The sequence below is a fragment of the Lissotriton vulgaris genome, chromosome 4_1, assembly GCF_964263255.1.
Source record: "Lissotriton vulgaris chromosome 4_1, aLisVul1.2, whole genome shotgun sequence".
NCBI lineage: Eukaryota > Metazoa > Chordata > Amphibia > Caudata > Salamandridae > Lissotriton > Lissotriton vulgaris.
Genome location: NC_141691.1, coordinates 2,034,216,653 through 2,034,233,038, shown reverse-complemented (window position 1 = coordinate 2,034,233,038; position 16,386 = coordinate 2,034,216,653).

The window sequence follows — 16,386 nt, the reverse complement described above, 5'->3', positions numbered from 1 at the left end:
CGGGCGCCCCATGAATATATGGGGGGTGCCCAAACCGAGTTCAGTGTATGATGTACCTTGTGTTTTAACCACATGGCTGCTGGGCGTTTTCCCGCTGTGTGCTGGAAATTGCTGTTTTACTTTATTTATGACGAGCTCAGCTCGTCATCAGCACAGCTCAACTGTGCATCATGACGAGCTGAGCTCATCATCAGCATCGAAAGGGTTAATGAATGACTATTTGGCACAATTAACTGATAGTTTGGTTTCTATTCACCAACAGGTTCGAGAAGCACTCCCTGATCGGGCCACAGGAGAGAGTCATAACCTCCGGCCTGGTGACTTTGTTATTGTGAAATCCTTCGAGAGGTCGAATAGTCTGGAGCCAAGATGGTGTGGTCCTGAACAAGTTCTTCTGGCCACAAGAACAGCAGTGCGAGTGACGAATCGAAAGAATTGGATTCATTCAGTTCATTGTCGGAAGGTACAACCTGACCTGGTGGAGCCTGCTGTGCTGACAGACCATCGAGACATCCTGACTACGGACAAATGGCGTGCTGTGGGACCTGACGATTCTGAGGAGTTCTTCCCGGACCAAACAACGCCTGCATCGAGGAGATACGACCTGCGACCAAGAAAAGAATCTGCGGTTGTGTGAGAAGTTGTCGGAACGGTCCCTAGGTTTGTGAAACGGAGAGCTGATGAGGCAAGGGGGGTGATCAGCCATGCATTAGAGTAGTGACACCCGTCTTGGCCCGATGGTGAAGAAAACAACGGCTACCTAGGGGTAAGAGTTCCGACAACACTTTAGAAACAGGAAGATACTGTGACTTTCGGTTGAAATGGATAAGAGGAAGATTTTTGGTTCTGTAGGGTTCATTCTTGTCATAGCAGTCATTGCTACAGTCATGTGGTTTGTTGAGGAGAAAGCTCCTGCCCGTGAACTGTATGTTGTCTCTACTCCAGTTCCTGATGAGCATTTCTTTTATACACTCCCTTATCAAGAATTGAAGCATCAACAGTCTTATCTGAATAACACTTTTATACAGAAGTTGCATCATACCCACGTTGCTACAAATGCCACAGACTGCTGGATATGTGGGATGATGCCAGCGCACCAAAAGAAGGGGGGGGGGGCACTGTTCATACCACTCCCCTTTTCACACAATGGTTCTTCTAGAGCATGGTACACTTTGCTTTTTGCTACGAGAAAAACTACTGTGGGACGATTGATCTTTAAACTGAACAAAGAATGCCACCAAGATAAAGATGGCTATCCCCAAGCCAATGGAACTATATGGGAATGGGAAGAGTACAAGCCGGACAACGCATCAACTCCATATATCTTCACGAACACCACGGATACTGTTGGACAGGAGAAATTTGTAATTTCTGTGGCCCAAGCACAGGCTGATTTGTGTGTACAAAGTGTAGGCCATATTCCTGTGGGTCTTAGTGATTGTATTGTCGTGTTAAACATTGATGGTTTGAACAACAGTACTTTTCTTGCTTCACATAACACTCATTTTGTGTGTGGAAATAAGGGTTACTATTGATTACCTGCTGGATGGTCTGGAGTATGTTATGTATCATTCCTATTGCAACCTGTATTCTTAGCACCAGCATCTTATCACAAGGATTTGAAATTGTTGAACAATGTAACTGTAAATAGGTTCAAACGAACTTTATCTGTGGATGAAGTAGACCAGACAGACACTAGTCTACAACAGTATATAGATTTTAACTTAGCATTGTTCTTCTTTGTGGGACCAGCCCTGAATAGCAGAAAGATACGACGATTAACGCGAGTAGTGGAGGCTGTTACAAATCAAACTGCAGTAGCTCTAGGGAACCTTACTGAGGAGCTACAGATTACTAGGGTCGTTGCGTTACAGAACAGGATGGTCCTTGATGTTATGTTAGCGGACCGAGGTGGAGCTTGTAGAATTATCGGAAGTCGTTGTTGTGTTTTTATACCTGATCACACTCCTTCTGTATACAAAGCTATCAATAATTTGCACAAAATTGCAGCAGATATATATCAAGAAAATGGGTCTTGGACATTCTCTGGGTGGTTTTGGGCCCTGATCTCCACATGGGGTTGGAAGGTCCTCACTGGACTATGTATAATTGCTGGCATATTATTCACCTGTTGTGTGTGTATCCAATGTAGTCCCATGATATGTTTGTTATGCGTTTCATTTTGTGTGCCTAATAAACAGACTGTTGAATTGATGCTGCCCGTAAGAAAACTATAACTAGAGAGATAGCGGACATGATGAGCATCGATATAAACGATGAGTATCTAGACTATCCAAGGAAACCGAATGTCTTCAGCAAATGCTGAAAGGGTCATCTGTTGTAAATAAAACAGCGATAAATGTTAAGCATCCGCTGAAGACATATTATAATGTCTTCAAGGTAGTTTTCTTATGTTTCACTGTTTTTCGGCCAGACTCCATTTTGTTTTCTGGCCTCCATCTTGCAGGCTACATCGTGCCCTGTGCTCGCCACGAGGCAAGTCCTACCTCACTGACAATCACCCCTGGAGTTTGCCCAGCAACAAGCTATAAATAGTTCCAGCCTATCTAGCGCATGCTCAGTACATGCAACATCTGTTTTCTGTTTAGAAGGGATTGGAATGTGCATTTAGGGGGCTTCACGAGACCATTCGCTCCACCCATGTATTATGTTCAAGAAATGTCCTTATATGGTCGTAAACCATGTTCTTCTGCTGTAACTGCCCACTTATGAACCCCTTCTTTTGTGTATAAAACGGGACCACGTGTCCATGTTCTGTGTGCTACCTTGCACAATACTGAAGGGTGTTGTGTGGGCTGTAGTACCACCTTTAAAGGTTTATTAAACTTTGTCTTTGTATTTCTAGTTTCCGTGCCAAATTCTTACATAGTCTGAGGGCTACTTGTGTACAGAAGAGCGAACATTTCGCATCTGCGGGCCCGGCTGAGGCCTAAACTCATCAACAAGCTGAGCGCGCTCTTACCTGCTTGATGATGTTCGAGTGACGTTTCAGCAATTCCTCAAGCATCATGCTGTATTCACACATTGTCTAACATGAACTCGACTGGAGCCAACTGGCGTGGTGTCACTGTGCGTGCCCCCATTTTGAATTTGTAGTTACACTCCATGAAGATCCTCCATCTGGCACTTTTGCCAACCACTTTGTGTTTTACATAAAGTTCAACGTACGCTGCCAGGATAGTTCTTTTATCCACAAGCAGATATTTACAGGCACTTCTTTCGTCACACAGATTCACGATGGAACTGATGTTTTCTGGAGACATTTCTGATAAAAGATACTTTTCCATTCACACAAATTTAAGATGGAACGGATGTTTTCTGGAGACATACATACACCCCTGTACCACTAATGGATAATTCAGGTGTCTGCATGTGAAGAAAATTCAGTTTTAGAGCACATTTTAGAGAACTTGTTCTAGAAGCGTTCAGTTGTGGTGCATTTAGTTAAAGCTGTAGTGTTAATTCTTTTTGGGGTGTTTTTTGCATATTTGCTCGGGTGAGAGATTGCTCACCAGCGTGGGTCACAGTTTAATAATGCACTACAATTTGAAATGTTTTTGCACACTTACAAATTATGTTTTCGTGTGTCGTGATACCACAGATAACGTTTGTTTACAAATGGGTGGCCCATGTGTTTTGTGGGTGGATGGCTTTGGGTAACAGACCATGTTGTTTTTCACAGTCTGTGACCCCTACATGGCGGAGGGTTTATGGATGAGATACTGTACCCTTACATGAGGGTTATCTTACAGGGTTTTGTTGTTGCAAGGAGAAACTTTCCTTGCATGCGTAAGACACCTTGTGCTGCACAATCAATTTTGATGCATGGTTGGGTTCCATGCATGCATAAGACACCTTGTGCCGCACTTTATTTGTTTGCTGCAGGGGTAGCCCCTGTGTGTCTACTCACATGGAGAGCACAATTGTTTTCACAGGTTTCACAGGTTGTCCCTTGCTAATGGTGAGGGCAGGAGACTGGGTTTAGTCCCTTTAGTCCACATGACTTCTCTCCTTATATGTAGAGCACAATATGTAACATTGTTGTCCCCTATTTTAGTTGGAGGCAGGATATTGAGTTTTAGTCCCTTTGGTCCACATGACTAGTCTCCTTTAATGGAGAATTTACATCTTGACATTTAATTTTGCTTATTACAGGAGGGGGATGGGCATTCTGTATCCATCTTTCCTTCTTGTCTTTAGTTTGTTACCCTTGTGTGATGCTGTTTTTTCGTCATCCCTGGGTCTGGGCTTTAGCATCTGATTTAAATAGTTAATTTCCACTTTATGATGCAGGCGATGTTCCCTTCATCCCTGGGTTGTGGACTATTTACTATTGCTGTATTTTATGTTTATAGGTTAATACATTGATTGTGTTATTCTTCTGTTCGATAGGGAAGAGTCAATGTAGTATTCTGATGTTATGGTTTTTCTTCTATGTTATTCTGTCCCTAGCTGCTCAGCCTTTGTGAGTGTTCTGAGAGGAATGTTGGAGTGTGGGCTGTGTGGATTGCCTGTGTGACTGGATAAGTGATGCCAGTTGGTGAGAGGGGCTGAGCAGCTGACAGGCTGCTCCTGGTGGGGCTGTTGATGAAGACCAACTGGCTGCCTTACAATACCCGATGAGACTTTATGCTACCTGTTTGCTCACCTGAATAAACCTACTTGAATTACAACTTACCAGCGTGTCCTTATTACTACACATTGCACAATACTGATAATTAAAGTTGTATTGATTGTATTAGAATTACCTGTGAGTTATTGCATGCACTATTACACATAAGTTAAAGGTTGTACCACCCCGACATTATTTTAACATTAATTGTATTGTATTTTGATCTTACAGTTCTGTTTTTAATATTACGGTGACTGTGAGGAATGTGTTCATTCCATTCAATCCTCCTGGATTTGTTCAAATGGGGACGTCCTTGTGTGCATACCTTGGGTGTGATTGAGTCTCACTACTAGAGTATCAGACACGTTTAGAATGGATTGGGAGTGCTTATCACCAATCCACTAAGATCCACTTCTGAAGAACTAAGATAAGAGGCTCCAGGCTTGTTGCATGTGTACACACATGTATTGACCTAGGAAGGATGTAAGGCTGAGTGACCACACCAAGATTCAAATATTTGACCATGAGATCTAACACAGATTTCTGGAGTGAGTAAATTAATGAATGAAATAACTGTTATTGTTTATAAATAAAACAGTAACAATAATGGGACAGTAAGAAATGATAGAGCAGATCAAAAGAAGGATTAAAAAATAGCCATGGCTCAGCTGGGGTTAAAACAGCAACATCTTAAAATCTGAACCAGATTAATTTATCTGGTTAAACCTAAAGCCAAACATTTGTTGAACTTGGATACTAAGGCATCAGTGTGTAGGGCAAAACAGGTTCTTATGGCCTCATCAGTTACTCAGACATTAGCAGAAGTATAGATGACATATTTTCCGGCAGAGACAAATTATATGCTCTAGTGTTTTTCCTTATACCTACAGAATCTACAATGCTGATGTTCAATGAGGGAAATGTCGTCTGACTCAAACCAGAACAAAACACAAGGGGCAGATTTACAAACCCTTGCGCCACTTTTGCATCACTTTATCACGGGAAAAGTGACACAAAGTGGCGCAATGGGCTTGTAAATCTGCCCCTAGGGATATTTTGATCTCGAGACATACTGCAATAAAAAAAGCATAGCCAAATTTGTAAAAACAGCTCCACTGTGGCAGGCAACACCTGAAGAACTGCTAAATGGCAGAGCCATGTTGCAAAGGTCCCTAAATCAAATATGACAAGTGGGTCAGTGGCACATTCCCATGGCTCAAGACGCTGGACTGGAGTCCCCCAAGACCACTAAAAACGGTTGCTTTCGGCTTCTGAGGCAAGGCTAGCCACAGCATCCAATAAAGATGTAAGGCACACACTGTGCAGAGCATCCCCTTGGGAATGAGTGACTATATGTTATACGGCCGACAGTCAGAGACTGATTGAAGACATTCAGCTAGCCATTTCATTTATGGTACTCGTGCTACAGATCAATTCCTGGCAATAAACTATAGCTGCAAATATAAATAAAAACTAGCATCGTCTTTATCACATGACCAACGACCAGGGGCACTAGTGAAGCAGGTGTGGATGCACCGGGGCCATGAACCACCAGCAGCACGTTGCACCCTGTAATTGGGCATTTTCTTTTCAAGTCACCAATAAAAGGAGCCATTTTCCTTGACTCAAGGCCTCCTTTTTAAGTTAGTGTCAACAACTTCTCCTCACATTTTTAACAAAACACATTCTTAACGTATCACATTAATCATAATTTAATTTTCACCATCAATTTACTGCATCATCAAAGTAACTATGCAAAAAAGTTACAAAAAACACATCAAAGCACTAGACCTCATCATCTATTACGCATGGAAACAATGGAATATTAGCTACCCTACTTGCCTCCAATTCACAAAGTGTCCGTAATAAAAAAAATATATATACATTTATAAGAAACTGTGTTTATTTAAAGTATGTGTCCATCTAAATCTGCAAATTTTCAGGGAAAGTTGCACGACTTCCCAGCTGGCACGGACCTACTCAGGAGAATGCCATAACTGCAAAAACACGGAAGGGCTGTCAGAACTCTCTTGTGGGAAAGTCGCAGCGTTGCGCGTTTGGCTTTCTGTATCCTCTTTGACTTGCATCTTTACATAAGGCGGTTACTTCACAGCGGCTCTCACTTTGCCGCTTGGGCGCAGCCATATTTTTTTAGGAGTTGAAAAAAAACCAAGCATTTACAATGCAATAGGACTCGCATTTATGTGAGACCTATTGCATTGAAAACGGGATTGCAGGCATTTGAGAAAGCATGAACGGGAGTGCGGTGAGGGGCAGAGAATGGGGCAAGAGATCATGGACTGTGGGGTTGGGCCATGATTAGAAAATAGTGCTCGAAGTAAAGGGGCCATGGAAGGATACTAATCAGGACATGACCTTCATGAGGAGGGAATAACCGGCCTAAAACAAATCAAAAGGCAGCATTTAGGACCTAAACCAATGTGAAGGATGGGCGGAGAGTGGGCAGAGCTTCCATAAAGCTTCCACACCATAGCGAATACTGCATGCCTGGCAAAGCAAGCAGCGCATTTGCGCTGCCTCTATAGGCTCGACCTAAAAAGGGGAGAGGGGAACTTTTTTTTAAAAGCACATGCTCTGAGTACGGATGTTTTAGTGCTTGATCACATAAAAAGGAAAAAGGCAGCAGTTAACATTAAAAAGCTCTGAATAGTATTAGAGGAATGTTCTACATGCAATAATGTTAAGTAGGTATTTCTAACGTGCGCTTGACATTATCTGACCGGGCCCACCAGGGTGTCTGTAACCATACAACAGATGTGATGAAAAGCACAATTGGTTTTAAAATTATTCAGGACAACAAAAGATATTTCATGCTATATGATTATTTTGCATTCTGTAAAATAATGCTTTAAAGTCTTATTTACAGTGTGATGCAATACTTATTTGTTGTCTTCTGGGTTATCACTTTGCTAGTAAAAGGAACAACTAGATCATCCAGAAAATGGAAATTGAAAAGTTAATATTAGATCCGGAGATACCAAGCAATTATATTTTGTTCCACATATTTTGTTATTTTCCCAGCTATTCCCAGCCTACTCTAGGATGGCGTATCGACCCCTACAGAAAAGAACAGATGGCTTTAAACTGCTTAATAAGTAGATCAGAACTGATAATACTGCAATGAACAATCCTAGTGCTACAATTAAATGAATGTGGCATGGTTCATTGAGGTACTGACACTAAGTTTTTTCCAAAAGAAACCCCATGTTCTGGTGTGAACATGGGCTTATATTGGAATTCTCCAAGGCAGATTATCAAGTTCATTATCGCCGCTCTAGCAGCAGTTTTCTGCCGCTAAAACTGCAATAATTTTAACGCCCTGCTTGATAATATGCCCCTCAGTATTCCCCTTACTGCTGGTCCTTTTTTCTGATATACTAAATGTCAAATCTATACCATAAAAAGAATTCTAACATACTGTTAGAAAACACCTCTTTTATAGTGGTAACCCCTATTTTTGCAGACTGGTATTTCAGGATTTTTAACTCTGCGCACTGGGGAAGTGCTGACTGGACCACAGGTTATGGTGCAGGAAATACACTAGTGACATGGAAGTTAAATGTCAAAGGAGAAGTGAAACGCATATGTTGCTATTCACTAGGTAGGCAAGTTAAACTCAGAAATATTAATTCACCATAAGCGTGACTTGTTAATTACATGTTAGGGCACCTAGAGTTCAAAAGATGTAAGAATTTAAGTTTGGATGATACTACTGTGACTAGCCCCTAAATGCCAGTTCCATGATTTAGGATTGCAGTGATTTCTATGAGAAAGAAACTACAATATTAAACAACATTTTTGGTAACTTTGATTTGGAATAAGGTACAGCGTTCATTCAACCACAGTTTTTGATAGTCAGTAAATATCCATTGAATTGATGAAGTTAAATGTTTCAAAAACACACAGGAATTCTACCTTTTCAAAACGTACACTTTGCATGCTTGAAAATCTAGTGAGCTAATTAGCATTATCCTATCCAGTCGCTGCCCTCTCTATTAGTGTTTTCCTATCGCTTAGATGTGCAACTGCTCTCAGAACAGAAATAATGGCTTGTGTTATTTTGGCAACAATCCCAATATGAGATTTGCAAATCATCCTCTCTCTGGAAGGGCAGCTGGAGAGTGCTGAGAAACATATGTAACTTAATTTTACCAGAGTGAAGTCTTCAAATACATAGTTAATTGTAAATTTGGGTATGAGGAAGTATAGTACTTGAAGCCCAGGACTAATTGTAGCCTGCTTCCACTTCAGTCAGAGGAGGAGATGCTCCTGGAACCAGTTTGGATTTAGGCTTAGATGGCTGACCTCTTGTATTTCTAGGAAACATCAAAAGCTGCAAGAGACCTACTCCTCGAGTGACCAGCTGACCACTTTGCACAAAACATCAGAATAATGAAGCAGAAATTTGATAGGTGAAGTGGTCAGATGAAATCGCATGCTCCCCTTGCCAGAAATCTGGACACATTCACCACTGGCCACACTGTCCAAGCAAGGTTGAGACCGACATGCTGTAACCATTTGACCATTATATTATGACTCCAAGGGACAGATTTACAATAACTGATGCATCTCTGCATATTAGCAGAGCTGCAGCACTTATTTTGCGTCACAGAAAAATAGCCTTGCGCCACCATGGAAGTGCCGCATTTACAATGCAGCACAAAATGCCCAAGGATGGATATATGCATGATCCATCTTCTGACATATAGGAAGTGCATCTCAAGCACGACACAACTCCAGGAATCGTTAGGAATGCCTATTCCTAACTGTTAGACCTGGCATCAATGGCGTGAGTCTCCCTTCCATTTTTATGGATTGCCTCCTCTGTCCTTATAATCCTAACTGACTCAGGGAACATAGTAGAAATTCGAATTTAATGTGCCTGAACTCAGAATAATAAAATACCCCTATTAGTAAAGTTGGTTTTAATATTCTGTGTTTGAAAATACCACTTTTGGAAAAGGGGTATTTTTCTGCCTAACTTTCCAGACCTGCCTCTGCTAGGTTGTGTGTTCCTTGTCTGGGTTTGTGAGTGACAGGGCTGGGGGATTCCAGGAGACATGCGGGGGAAGCCTGGTGGTGCATAGAGAGATCTGCTTCTAGATGGAAGGGATGAGTTGCACCTCGGACCGATTAGGGCTGGGCCTTCCATCTACAAAACTGGCTCCACGTCCTGTGGCTTGTCTGATGTATCTGCCCTGCACTGTGAAAGGAGAGGAGAAATCATGTCAACTGAGTGCTCCAGAGCTGTATCTTCCCTCCTCTGTGCTGGCTCCACCTCCTGTTGGGCAGCTGATGTCTCTGCCCTGCACAGTGAAAGGAAGAAGAGAGTTGTGTAAACAAAGTGCTCAGGAACTGGTTTGGACTAGGCAGAGGCCTCTCGGCCTTCAGAGAAGAAAGATTTTGGGCTATAAATATTGGTACCCTGATCCCAAGAAATTAGATCACTTCTGGACAAGAAACCTGTCTGCCAAGGAGAAGAACCAAGGAAGCTGCAGGAGTTGTACTGCCCCTCTGCCAGTGTGCTGTTTGCTGGGTTGGCCTGCAGTGGCTGCTTCATTGCCAAGAGAAAGGAGAAGGAACTTTGTAAGGAATTTCATCTACAGAATATTCTCCAAGGGCTTGAACTGTGCTTGCCTCCTGCTGAAGTCTCAGGGACAAAAGACTTCACCTTCAGCTCTCAACTGAATTTCCTTGCTGGGAATTCTGAATCCAGACACTTGCATTCTGCTGGGAGCTGGAAGCGTGATGCATCGAGAAGAAGCGTGTCGCCGCCACAGCTGAAATTGTTGCATCCCTGGAAGCGTGTGTTCATCGAAGCTGCCTGTTGTCGCATCACTGGAGAAGCATGACGCCATTGTGAGAGTCGCCATCGCATCACCAGAGAAGCGTGGTGCAGGACCTGTCACGGCTCCGAAGTACAGAGTCGTCTCAAAGCTGGCAGGGCATCATCGTCATCACAGCATCAAGGGTGCCATCTTCTCGCATCGCAACCGGATCATCGCATCGCATCAAGGCGTCATCTTGCACATCGCAACGGGCCTGCAGGCCAAGAATCTACGCATCACCTCCGCACTGGTAAGGATCACAACGCATCCCCTACTACGCGCAAGCATTGAGGCACGACGCATCATCTCCCCGGGTTCACAGAACCAACGCATCTCCCCTTTTGCGAGCCTTTTGTTTATTTTGCGTTACGCATCAAGGTACTTTGTTGAGAACTTTTTCCCATTTATCATCAACTGGAACAAAGCAACGTTTTATCATCTTTAAGCAATCTTAAGTGTAGAATTGTGGATTTTTGTCGTTTGTGATCTTGTGTTTAAGTCTATATAAAGAATACTTTTTTTATAAAAACCTTTGTCCATCTGTAGTGTTTTCACTGTATTACTCTGTATATTCACAAATGCTTAACACACTGCCTCTGAGATAAGCCTGTCTGCTCATGCCAAGCTACCAAGGGGGTGAGCAGGAGTTATTAAGGGGTGTAATCCCTTTATCCTGACTTAGAAGTAAGGGTCCCTATTAGGACACATGTGAATACCATTGCCAACTAGAGACCCCTAGATCTAACACTAACAGGCTGCAACACTCCTTACGCCTGCTTTGACTCCGTCAAATCTTGTAGATTTCACTGCGAGGCTTTCCTATGTCCGAATGCCCACCCTGCATACATTATACCTGATGTAGGTATAATGTAGCCCAAGGCTTTACAACGTGACTCATCTCTATAGGTGCCTCACTTTGTAAATATGTTGCATAGTGGCGCATTGTTTACAATGCTGATGCATCACAGAAGTGACACAACAGTGTTGTAAAGTTGTTGTAATGGGATTGTAAATCTGCCCCTAAGGCTGTAACAAACATTCCACACTATATATGGGATGCCGTAAACTTTTCTTACTTACTGTAATACTGCATATAAGATGCACGTAAACCCGATGTAAATGTAAAAATCCTCAAAGGCTCATGCCTGGAACTATTCTTTGGGCTGAACAGTTTAAACAATCAAACCATTCCTGTTTTGACAAAAGTGAATACGCTGTGCTGCACACATGTGCACGGCAAAAACTAGATCTACCCCCAGGGATAAAATAGCAAAAGACAAGACTTTTGTTTATACATTTTGCACCCTGTTAGCAGACTGGACTAAGGAGAGTGGCCCATCTGACAAGTTTTGGCCTAGAGGAGGATTGTCTTAGCCTGCGGTCATGGCAGTAACTGAGGGTTGCATAGGCCATGAAGGCGGAAATCCCAACGGGAGCTTTCACTACTTGGAGCAATGCCTCGCAAGGGGGGGATGCTTTGTTGAGGATAAACCCATAGCATCATCCAGGTTAAGAATGTGCCCACTGCAGCAGAATAATTTAGCTGGGTTATGTATGTGTCATGATCCCAGAAGGACAAAGAAAAACTAAGAACTAAGCTACTGTCTTTGCTGGATGGAGCATAGAAATGGATTACATGCTTTGAGAAGAACACTGCAGGTATTTACCTAGCTATGGGTGACCTTAAGATTATGTTAAACATTGCAGTGCAGTGTCCAATTCACAGGATGCAACCCTTGGAGGTGGGGGTGTACCCTGAGTTGTGCCTCATACCAACTTATGTGGCTCTGCTGAACTTGCACATATTTGTGCCTGACCAGACTGGTGTGGTGCAATCTGTATCAACTTGCACTGGACATTGTGCCTCATATTCAAAGAGGTTCGGATTTGCAATTTTTAGCTGAGTGTGATCAGAATTGCCTGGTGCAACCCGATTTGGCATGCACTCTTTATAGTGACTCCTTACCTGGGAGGTGACAATTTACAACGCAGAAGTGTGGCTCAGGGGTTAGAGGCGGCAGACCCGGAAGCTGAGATCGGCCCTGGACCAAGGTTCAATTCCCCGCCTTGGCGGGTCTTGGGCTAAAAATTCCACGGACTCGATAATTCTCGCTCCGGTGCCTTCTCTACTCACGGGTTCACACTCTGCGACTCTGGGCAATAGCTTGCTTAATCTCCACAACGGCCCCTCGCGGCGGGATGCCTGGCTTTCACCTTGTGGATACCCTGCCGGGGTTATCTCAGAGGGGAGTACCAGGACGGGTTCCCTAAGCAAGCGCCGGGAAACCCACTGCGGGTAGCTGTGCGCTATATAAGCTCAAATACATACATTTACATTCACACAAAAGGCGCACCAGTCGCTGTGCCAGAGTGCCTGGGTATGACCGGGATCATCATATACCGATCGTGGTGCCTACTCCTACCTATGGGGAGTAATGTATTACTTCATATTCATCAGTTGTTCCCTTTTTGACACTCATCGTGATAGACCAACCTGCCTCTTCACACCTGGCCCCTACTGAAGACATCATGGTACTGGTAGAAGAAAGACATATTGACTGGGATGAAGAAATGCTTCTGAGACAGTTAGGAAGTGGGTCAAGAGACTGCATGAATCCTTTGTCTTTGAGACCTGTGGGTGAACTTGTTCTGCTGCTAACTTCTCCTTTGTTTAAGTCTACATCCTAATTAAAGCTGTTAAATATTTCCACCTGCTTCCTGAGAGACCCAGACTAAGTTTAACTTTGGCCACATACAGCCCAGTGTCAGGTAGGCAGGACTAGTTATCTCCCATCCGTAGGTATAGGAAAATAGGGGTGAGGGTGAAGGTGGAGACAGGCTTGGGCCACATGGTCTACATAAGGTGATCCATATACCTGATAGGTACCAGTGGCACCGCATTAGGGTGCTGAGTGAGTATGTGTTTGTAAGAGAGTGTCATACAGACTGGAAGATACCTGTCATACCACATAGTGGTGCGGATTGAGTGTATCTGAGTGGGAGTGAGCGTGGTTGGGTCAAATGTGATTCACGATACTGGCCTGTGGTGCAGTCTTACACCTTGTTAAGTACCAAAAGCACAATACCTTTAGACATTGGGTTTCACCCACTTGACTTCGGCTAACAGTACTGCTAAAAAGTGTTCTTTTATTTGTGAATGTACATAATCTTGATATTGTGCACCGCGTAAGGATGCTCTCTCTCGATTAGAAGGAAGTTAGATTAAGATGTGTCCATAGTGTGCATACTAGTGAAAAAATAACCATATGAGTGGGCTTAGTACCGATAGCAAGATTCACAATTGTGTTTTATTCTTAAACGTTTATGGTGGTCATGTTATAAGCATTGCATATGTGTGTTGAACATAAACATTTTCACTCCTGAAGTCTCCTTTGTGACGCTCAGATCATTTATCGTGAGTGGCTGCTTTTGCCATTGTTTTACACATTGCCTCTGTAGTGAGCCTCACTCCTCACCAAGAAGCTACGAAAGGTTGAGCACAATGGTAGTTCTGCCTATCTGGGAGCATCCATTCAGCTGCCCAGACACTACCGGTTCAAACAGCAGGCCACTTCACACCTTGTTAAGACAGCTGAGGCTGAGCAATCAGAGAAGGGCAGCTGGAAGGCTGATTTTTGGTCCATCAGAAAACAAGTTTAATAACTTCTTTTCTGTGATATTTATAGGAATTCTAACAGTGACACGTTTTTAGATTTAGTCTAACCAGCATTGTGATACTTTGAAGTATATATTGAGCTTATTTCTATCTATAGTTGTACTTTATTTAAGTATTTTGATGTTAGGCCAAAGGCTCTATTGTGCTACCATAGGAATCAGCTTTTTTCCCTTACAGGGGCATATAAAACATATATTATAATGTCCCTGCTTATAGTTACAAGTGCACTGATGCATCTAGGGGAGAACTTAGGTGTGAAGTATATGTAACAATAAGGTAGTTAGAGACTTTGGAAGTACCTTTAATTCAAAATTCGAATTTATTAATAGTTGCATGATTACACAGCATCACACTTGTCAGAGCATAAACCAAACTTTTATTTGAATTGCTCTATGTAACTTGCATTCAACCAACGTCCAAACACACTTAGAAAATAAAATCACAACCTATCCACTGAAGAGCCAAGGAGGTCGGAAAAGTTTTGAATAATGATAAATGATGGCAAGATGCTTCAAACTACAGCAACACCAGGCAAGGGCTGCTGTGCTTTTTAAATCCTGGTTGAATTGATCGATTGATTAACCCCAGGAGTATAACTTCTTATAAAAGCATCCAAATAATCTTTGGCACCAGAGTGCTGTGTGCATGAGAAAAGTGTGTACTTTGGGGGTCATCTACTATAAATACCAATGAGAGAAAGGTAATAATGTGCTGCACTGTGTCCTATGAGAAACCAAACAATGTCACGCAAATAGAGAGTCAGGCATTCATAGCTGATTAAGCTAGGCACCTAGCAGAACTCCCCTGAGTCAATTCAAGAAAGGGCTGTTTGGGGGACCAACATGAAGCTAGACAGGCCAGTTAAAAATATTGAATGTAGTAGAATAAACACCCAACCTGGAATTAAAATGGCTGAGATAATGACCCTTTGTCCCATGGTTTGTTTAAATGAATTGCTACGTGATGTTTCCTTAAATGTCACTCTAGTACAGCCTAATGCTGGATGAGAGTTTGAAAATAGACACTGGAGAGCAAACTGGGTTTTGGAATCGAAAAGATAAGGCAGTCAGTGATTTTAGGGAGTGAGACACAGAAAGAACAAGGGGTCAACAGTCTCAAGAGAGGCACAGAGATAAAGACCATGAAACGTAGAAAGTCCAAGAGATAATACATTGATTGAGGCGGGCAGGGGAATGCAAATACAGAGGAAGCAAATGCTGTTTTGAAACAGGGACAAAGGTTCCAAAAGGCTAAATAAATTCAATCAACAGAGCGGGAGGCAGCACTGGCCCAACTGGTATTAAGACGAGGTGAGAGGTAGAAATGTAATATTTAGATGTAAGCAGCTATGGTGCCACAGCAGAACAGAGGCAAACAGCAGCAGACCAGGAAATCATGACAAAAAAATCCCCTTAAAGTACAGATAAATAACCATAGCGGAATGAGACAGTACTAAGTCTCAGCTGTGTGAGAGAGACGGAAGAGAAAGGGGAGGGACAAAGAGGCAGGACTGACTACTAGCAAGCAATTATTTTGAAAGGACCAGAGTTGTGGCCATTCACGATGTAACACTTTTACACGTACTTACAGATGTATTTCATGATGAATGAAAGTAGTCCACAACACCACCCTAGAGTACAGATGATCTGGTTTGCCTCTTGGAGTCTGTGACTACAACTGTTCTTGCTGAAGTTCCTCTCGTGGGTTCAAAGTGTCCGCAACACCAGTACCAATGTTCTAGAAGTTCTGAGATGGTCCTTGGGATGTTGGGACTACAAAAATTACAATTCACCGAGCCAAATCCTTAAATGTCAACTTAACGCAGACCAAGATGTGGCGTTCTTGGTGGAGAAGATTCAAGTGGGCTCTGTTAACATGTAAATTTCAGGTAGTTCGCTCCTTAATTTGTCCAAATACAGGAACAGTCCTTAATGTTTTAGTATCAGATTGTGCAGCAGGTACAGTCCTTCCTTGTTTGATCCCTTCGGTGCAGGTCAGGTTTCCCACACAGCAGTCCATCTTCTCCTTGTTCTTTACAGGTAGCAGCTCTAAGTTTCTGGGCAACACTCCCATATTTTTTTGTTGATCCTGGGCATCAAGCAGTTGGCAACCCTGACCAATGGGATTCAGAGTTCCAGCGAGGTGTATGAACACTTCCTCCAAAGTGTGGTATATTTGTGACTTTCAAAATGCAAAATGGAGAAACTTTCTCCTGTAGGGTTAGATCT